The sequence below is a fragment of the Carassius gibelio genome, chromosome B8, assembly GCF_023724105.1.
Source record: "Carassius gibelio isolate Cgi1373 ecotype wild population from Czech Republic chromosome B8, carGib1.2-hapl.c, whole genome shotgun sequence".
NCBI lineage: Eukaryota > Metazoa > Chordata > Actinopteri > Cypriniformes > Cyprinidae > Carassius > Carassius gibelio.
Genome location: NC_068403.1, coordinates 23,376,161 through 23,384,969, shown reverse-complemented (window position 1 = coordinate 23,384,969; position 8,809 = coordinate 23,376,161). Strand labels below are relative to the sequence as shown.

General features: G+C 37.0%; 1 long non-coding RNA gene across 5 annotated transcripts; it reads left to right on the top strand.

Annotated features, from left to right (window-relative positions):
* Positions 1 to 4,128: 4,128 nt before the first annotated feature.
* On the top strand, positions 4,129 to 7,254 carry LOC127963289 (uncharacterized). Of its 5 annotated transcripts, XR_008154769.1 has the most exons (4): positions 4,129 to 4,268; positions 4,688 to 4,781; positions 4,939 to 5,754; positions 6,574 to 7,254. It is a non-coding gene; the product is annotated as an uncharacterized LOC127963289 (long non-coding RNA). The 5 variants fall into 5 exon arrangements; XR_008154766.1 differs by having other exon boundaries at positions 4,688 to 5,754; XR_008154768.1 differs by having other exon boundaries at positions 4,135 to 4,781.
* The last annotated feature ends 1,555 nt before the right edge of the window (positions 7,255 to 8,809 follow it).

The window sequence follows — 8,809 nt, the reverse complement described above, 5'->3', positions numbered from 1 at the left end:
GCCACATTTCTGAAGGGAGATACTGACTTAGAAATACAGGTGAACTGAAGAAGCTCATGAAATACATTAATATGCCTTTTTCAGAATGTATTTCACCAATTTTCTTTTCAAAAATCTTGGAGTTTCACTTTGTTCTGTAGAGTTTCTTTGTGTCATCCTGAAATCACAGAACAATTTGTATTAATATCTGTTTATCATGAAATATCAAAACTCATGTGAACTTGTTATCAGCCGATTAACGTTACACTCTCAGTGTAAGTGACGTCGTCGATTCAGTAAATCAGCCTTTTCCCAAAAAAATACACTGACAAATCAACAGCAAAACATTCAGAGCCATCAAAATATCTCATACACACACGAAGATTTGATTTAAAGCCCAGAGTTTCATCAACAAGAGCTAAATCTATAGAGTTATACCTGAAAACTGCTAAGACGCTAACGGACATTTTCGAAGACACTAAACCATTTCTATAAAATGAATTTAATTGAAATATGTCAATAACAAGTAAGAAACGTGTCAGGAATATTTGTATATCATATTTGTATGATTTTAGCGACTAAACTTACCTAAAACAGTGTAAACCGCAGCGAGAGACGGAGATTACTGCTTGCCAGTAACGGTTTTTGTGTTGACGCCCCGTTTCCATGGCAACTCTGCTCCCCGCTCGCGCAGAACTCAACGCACACACAGCATTCACACAAACAAACATCTCGAGTTAAAACATTACATTTATAATGTACAGCCTCATTCAATAATCACTCACTATAGAGACGGAATCTTTCTGGCAGCCTGTAAAAGAGTGAAAAACACGACGATAAAGCAGTCAGGACTTCTCTTTAATAAACTGCTTTTACATTTTCCCTCCGAGAAACTGCAGGAAACGCAAGGCTTTAACATTAATTTACCGTGACCGTTGTCTAAACAAGTTAACGGTAACATTATTTGAAAATGAGCCAGTCTCTTCAGCTGCCCACAGACTGTATAAAAACACACCGCGTGCCTGTGCTGTCTGGGTTCATATAGAAAATTAAGTAAGCTTACCTGTACGCTTGTGCCAAGGGTAAAGGGTCCAGAAATGAGCTGTGTCCGGTGCAGTACGTTGGGTATACCACCCGTTGATCTCCCGGTCAACCAAAAATCGATGGATTTTCAATCATATTTCCCGGTCAACTATATTTCGATGCTTTTTCAATCATATTTCCCGGTCAACTATATTTCGATGCTTTTTCAATCATATTTCCCGGTCAACTATATTTCGATGACTTTTCAACAACCGCATCGTTTCTCTGTCCACTATAAATCAATTCCTTTTCAACACATTCAGGGATCACCCGCGGTAACCAAATATCAATGCTTAATCAATCATAAAGATAACTATAGATCAATGTTGTTCCAATATTGTTGCCATCAACATTAATAACATCAGGTTTTCATCGATATGGTAATGGTGATTCAACATTTATTTTGCATTGAAATTTCAATATCAACCATAATGATGATTCAGATGGAAAAACAATGTTTATTCAATGTTGGCTTGCTGTCTGGGTTGTATCAGGAGGACAGCGCGTTTGTTTGAGGCACTTTTCACTTCAACTGTGTCTGACAGGAGAATTAGCTTTCTGAGGTGAGTTTTACAATTTATAATAAATAAGTTGGTTGATAAAATGTATAAAACAAAGTAAAAACAAAAGTCTAACGTAGCTAAAACCTTTTTTTATTATTTTATTGTTTTTATTAGCCTTATAGAGCTCGGGCGTAGACGTCATGGAATGGTGCATTGTGGGTAACGGCGGCCATTTTAGAGGTATCGCAAAGCAGGTTTGTAATAAGATAATAGCCAGTCTCCAGAAAAAGTTATAGAACGTGACAAAAAAAGTTGCCTATACCTATACGGACAAACTTAATAATGAAGCCAAACAACGCTACTTAAAAAAAAAAAGAGGTTGTAGGCGGAATCGATCCCTATGAACACATGAAAGTTTACCAAGCCTCAGTTTCCCTGATAATTTATCCTACCGGGTCTGTGGAGTGAGCGTTTACACCTCCGATCAATTTAAAAATGTCACTTTCACTTTTTAAAAAGTCACTGGAGGCTCACCTGCAGATCATAAATGGATCTGCAAATTAAACGTGGAGAAAACAATATTTTTCACTAAGGAAATGTTAACATTAACCAAGCATCAGTGGTGACACACACACACACACACACACACTTATCAGATTCTGCGAGCTATGAAGCTTGTCTATGCGGGTTTGTTACACTTCAGGAGTAATTACTCACCTATCATAGCCTACTTGCAAAAATCCACTGTTTTCCTCCGGTAGTTCTGTAATCCGGTATAATATTGACGAACATTCACCTCAGACACAACCCACCATTCACCAAAACAAGACGCTTAACTTCCTATTTTGAAGTTCGTTCCAGTTTTTTTTTTTTTTTTAACAAGTTGTTCAAATTTGTTAAATACAGTCAGCACAAAAATATCAAAAAGCAAATTAAGTTCAGGATTGGGTCAAAAGAAAATGTTTAAACAAAAAATACAGACACTAAACTGACTCCCTTACTGGCCAAAAACTAGAGAAAACGTAATGTGTTTGTGTCTGAGTTTGTGTGTGTGTATGTGAGAGAGAGAGAGAGACCATACACAACATGTCTCACCATAACTATGTATTATAATATTATCGAAGGTGATGGTTTCCCTCCGTACAGTGGCGACCCAAGCCATCTGACGCCTCTTGGTGATTTCAGACACCTTGTGTTTTTTTTCCAAGTAGGAAAATGTTGAAAACTAATATGATTCACGAGGCGTTTGCCCTGTCGATCATGAAACCGATTACAGCAGTTCACAATACAGCAATACTGAACCATTTTCCAAAAAATAATCAAAATTAATGACCAAATGACCAACGTTACCTCTATAGAGGTCGGGATCGTTGCGTCACGTCGCAATGCATTGTGGGAATCGCGGTACAGAAGTAGATGTACTGTATAGTAGGCATTAGGTAACGTTGGTCATTTGGTCATTAATTTTGATTATTTTTTGGAAAATGGTTCAGTATTGCTGTATTGTGAACTGCTGTAATCGGTTTCATGATCGACAGGGCAAACGCCTCGTGAATCATATTAGTTTTCAACATTTTCCTACTTGGAAAAAAAACACAAGGTGTCTGAAATCACCAAGAGGCGTCAGATGGCTTGGGTCGCCGCTGTACGGAGGGAAACCATCACCTTCGATAATATTATAATACATAGTTATGGTGAGACATGTTGTGTATGGTCTCTCTCTCACATACACACACACAAACACATTACGTTTTCTCTAGTTTTTGGCCAGTCAGTTTAGTGTCTGTATTTTTTGTTTAAACATTTTCTTTTGACCCAATCCTGAACTTAATTTGCTTTTTGATATTTTTGTGCTGACTGTATTTAACAAATTTGAACAACTTGTTTAAAAAAAATAAAAATAAACTGGAACGAACTTCAAAATAGGAAGTTAAGCGTCTTGTTTTGGTGAATGGTGGGTTGTGTCTGAGGTGAATGTTCGTCAATATTATACCGGATTACAGAACTACCGGAGGAAAACAGTGGATTTTTGCAAGTATGATAGGTGAGTAATTACTCCTGAAGTGTAACAAACCCGCGTAGACAAGCTTCATAGCTCGCAGAATCTGATAAGTGTGTGTGTGTGTCACCACTGATGCTTGGTTAATGTTAACATTTCCTTAGTGAGAAAGATTGTTTTCTCCACGTTTAATTTGCAGATCCATTTATGATCTGCAGGTGAGCCTCCAGTGACTTTTTAAAAAGTGAAAGTGACATTTTTAAATTGATCGGAGGTGTAAGCGCTCACTCCACAGACCCGGTAGGAGAAATGATCAGGGAAACTGAGGCTTGGTAAACTTTCATGTGTTCATAGGGATCGATTCCGCCTACAACCTCTTTTTTTTTTAAGTAGCGTTGTTTGGCTTCATTATTAAGTTTGTCCGTATAGGTATAGGCAACTTTTTTTGTCACGTTCTATAACTTTTTCTGGAGACTGGCTATTATCTTATTACAAACCTGCTTTGCGATGCCTCTAAAATGGCCGCCGTTACCCACAATGCACCATTCCATGACGTCTACGCCCGAGCTCTATAGCCGTTGAGTAACCATGGCAACTGCGTAACGTTACACATCGGCTGCTGGAGAGGAGAGGACTCGTTTGACATTTTCTTCTTGTTTCTCGTCAGTTATACCAAAGAAAAGGCCAACAACTGCGACAGATTTGTTAAGTAACACGTTAATATTATCCACAGTCTACTTTAAGTACTTTTTGTTAATATTTATACCTCTGTGATTATGGTATTTTTCCTGAAATGTCTGCTATCAAGTATTACGCTAGCATAGAAACATAATTAACGTTATAGCATATTAGATTTGAGCTCTTATTAATGAAAGTTTGGGCTTTTAATTACATGGGTAAAGGATCGGTTTTGATTGCTTTGTAAATGTTTTTGATGGTAATTTGTCAATAGATAAATGAAGTAAAGTTAAGCTAATTAATTTAACCTAAAAGTCTGCACTGTAGAGTCTATCAGTGACGTCACTCGCGGTCTAAAATGGGCTGAAACTATTTCAAACCACTGTTTCAAGCTTGTTCTGATTTATCATTGTAAACAAATATTGATAAAAAAAAAGTTGTACAGTGATTTCAGGAGTGTCTTAAAAACCCTCTAAAACAGAGGGGAAGTTCCAAGAAAATGTCTAAAGGGAGCTGCTGACAGAGATAAAAAAACACAGGTGATGCTACAAAGCTTATTAAATTACTTCATATTTATTTTTTACAATATATCATCATGCATTTGTCAAATCTAAACATGTGAATTCTGGTTTCTTAAGATTTTTGTAGGTTTTCCATATTACTATTTTTCTTTTCTGCATTTCCCCTATTCTCTAGTTTGTGTATTTCTAATAAGGAGCTGGAGGCCGTGAAGAAACAGATCCATGATATTGTGGAGAAGCAGGCCCCGCTGAGCAAGTGGAGGGCTGTGCTGGAAATATTCAGGGGTTGATGCTCATAAGTCCAGGGTAAGTATACAGCTAACCCTACTACCACCTCTACTCTGTGTGGTTCTCTGCAAAGACCCGGTGTACCCAGGATGCGATCTTCCCAGATGTCCTTCACCCTATTTCACAGTGTAAGACATGAACCAGGCCCTGGGCGACGACCTCTCTCCATCCGCCGCCTCCGGTCTTCAGGATCTCCACCAGAACCCGATTCGCTCCACTTCGCGAGACAGAACACAACGCTGTGATCATCGGAGACTCCATCGTCTGGCACGTTCGTGCTATGTTAGCTGAAGGTAAAGTCCACACTCACTGTTTCCCTGGTGCTCATGTTCTTGATATTTCTGCACAGATTCCCGTGATCCTGAAGGGTAAGAGGAGCATCGGAGCGGACGTGCTTCACGCTGGGGTTAACAACACCATGCTACGGCAGACATAGACACTGAAGAGGGACTTCAGGAGCCTGATCAAGACGGTGCACAGCATATCGCCTGCATGATGATAATTGTGTCAGGACCACTTCCCACGTATAGATGAGGACATGAAAGGTTCAGCAGACTTTTTGCTTTAAACGAATGGTTATTGTCATGGTGTAAAGAACAGAAACTGCTTTTTGTTAATAATTGGAATCTTTTCTGGGAGCGTCCTAGGCTTTTTAGATCTCCTGTTGGACAACATCTCCAGGACACTTCGCTCCATATGACTAGTAAGCCAATTCTCAAATAACTGTTATGACTTTTGTTCTACACGCTCAAATTGAAGTACTTGTGCTGTCCAATCAATAAAGATTGTGTTTGTTCCAGTGTTAATTTTGACAGGCATTTTTGATTTAGCATTAGTCTAAACTCCACCAAACTACTGTTATAAGCATGAGCCTCGTCAGACTGGTCAACAATATATAGTGATATTCTCAATGTTACCCAGAAAACACGATAAAGGTTTAACTCATTCAAAATACTTCAGCTTAATGTTAGACTGTCAGACATGCAAAAGAAATCGAAATGTATCTCTTGCTCTGGCTACTAGGGGTGTGACGAGACACTTATCCCACAAGACGAGACAAGACACGAGACTGGGTTCATGAGAGCGAGACAAGATTTTTTTTTTAAGAAATCCTCAATGATAAAATAAATATTTCATTTTTCTCTACTCCTTTTTCGTAGTACATACATTTTCACATCAGTTTATTAAACGTAAAAAAAACATATTTAGGGCCCTATGAAATGTTTAATTTTTTCCCCAGCATATTATTTTTTATTATTATTGTTAACAAATTCTGTATTTTAGCATGTCTAACTATTTGAATGCATAACACAACTTAATTTATTCATTTTATTTTTTCTTAAAGGTAGCCTTTTTACTGATATAGATATCATACCTCAAAGTGTTGTTACTGACCACTTCCTTGTATCGTGCATGCTGCATATTACTGATATTAACTATATTTCCAAAACAAGCATTATGAATTTAAGAGCCTTACATTACATTTATAACAATCATTGTTAATGTTTGGATTGTATTTCAGGGCAGTTTGTGAAGACAGATAATCAAGAGAAGTCAGTTCCAGATCCACCCTCCACACCAGACCTCTCTCTCACGAGGATTGCTGTCTACTAGCATATTGTGTTCTCTTCAGACTTCGGGGGATGCAGATATTACTCAGGCACATGAACACTTGAATATTGAAAGAATGGAGAAAGTAAGAATTACTTAAGATTTTAGAATTTAATGTTAATTGCTTATATATATATATATTTAGATATATTTTTGTGGCAGTGTGAACTGGCCATAATGCTGTATGATAGGTGTGAGATTCATTAAACTTGATTTGCTATAATACATCTGTTCATAAGCTATTGCATATTATTTTCAATGAATTATTTGTTATTTATTAGCTGACGTATTATTGTGGGAGCTTGTGATTAGTTGATGAATGTGTGCATTGTTAATGATAATATTTAAATGCAATGTGCTGAGTGCTTACTAAGACTTGCATGTTTGTGCATAATGTTTTGACCCTGGATGCTTACAGAAGGGTATAGATATTTAAATATATGGAAATGTATTTATTATTAATATATCTCAATCTATGTGCTTCTTTATGGGCTGAATGCTTTCATTCATATTTCGCTGTATATCCTGTTTTTATTAATAATCTGGGTGTATTAATGTTCATATTTGCTTGTTAATAAATTAACTGAATTCATTTCGAGTATGTATTCATCATTCACAGCTGCTGAAACAGCCTTTAAATTAGTTTGGGCATATGAGGACATAAATAAGGTTCAAGTGCTGCATGTCCGCCCATAGAATAATTATAAAAAAAAAATGACCAACTGATTACCAGCACACGACCACCGATCCGCGACGTTGCCACGATGTCGCAGTTACTTACTGGCAACGTCACAAAGTTACGTTGTGGCGACGTATACGCACCTTTCACTTTTCCGGTTGCCACGACGTAACTAGTTACGTCGCCACGACGAAACTTTGGTCACCAGATTACGTCGCAGTTACGTAACAGTTACGTAATGTTGTTAGCAGGGTAGCCTATTTGTTTCATATCTATATTTTAGAGGGGTAAAACGGCAAACTAAAAGCTCATTATTAGCCCTGATAATTCGCAGATAATCTTTTTAAAAACAAGGCAGATAAAGCAGGAGAATGGGTCAAATATGTTGACTTAACGGTACGTGCATGGAAACAGTGATCAAGAATTCAAATATTCAGTTAAATTGGACAATTTATTTATTTCTCACAGAAAAGAGCATTCTATAATAATAATTCAGCATTCAATAATAATAATTGTATTTACTGTTTTCGATGGGAGCTGAACATGACCCAGCCGGCACATGACCGACCTTCAACGTTGAAATATGGTTGAAATAAGGTCAGTTGTGGTTTCAACGTTGAAACAACGTTGATTCAACGTTTAAAGCTGAATGGTTGAAAAACATCCAGCACATGACCAACTTTCAATGTTGAAATATGGTTGAAATAAGGTCAGTTGTGGTTTCAACGTTGAAACAACGTTGATTCAACGTTTAAAGCTGAATGGTTGAAAAACATCCAGCACATGACCAACTTTCAATGTTGAAATATGGTTGAAATAAGGTCAGTTGTGGTTTCAACGTTGAAACAACGTTGATTCAACGTTTAAAGATGAACTGTTGAAAAACTTCCAGCACATGACCAACTTTCAACATTGAAATATTGCTGAAATAAGGTCAGTTGTTTTAATGAAACAACGTTAAAAATGTTTAATGCTAAATGGTAGAAAAAGGTTAACAAGCTTTTAAATTATTTATATTAAATTATTTAATTTAATTATTTTAATAGCATTTTCAAATATTTTAGTCATGATACCTATTCTAAAATCTAAAGGTATATGTTAAATATTATCATCATTAACAACAATAAAACTATATACATTTCGCTGCCTTATCACACTGAAACAACTCCCATTGGTAGTTTTATTTTATTACTTCTATCATGATTGGTTAATCTGGCTGTCATTCAGGAAACTGGACAATGAATCGGTTCGCGCCTTTCTACATTTAAAAATATGACCGTTATTGTCGTCTTTCTGTGAGTGAGGCGGCTAACTGTGAGCTGCTGCTCGTTATAACTGACTGCTCTATCGGTCCCGAATTATTTCATATTTGCCTGTACATTTTTTATTTATTTTGAGCGAATTTGAGTCGTGACATGTCAATGGAGAACAAAAACTGTGAACACAAGAAGGGTCAGGTGTTCTGCGA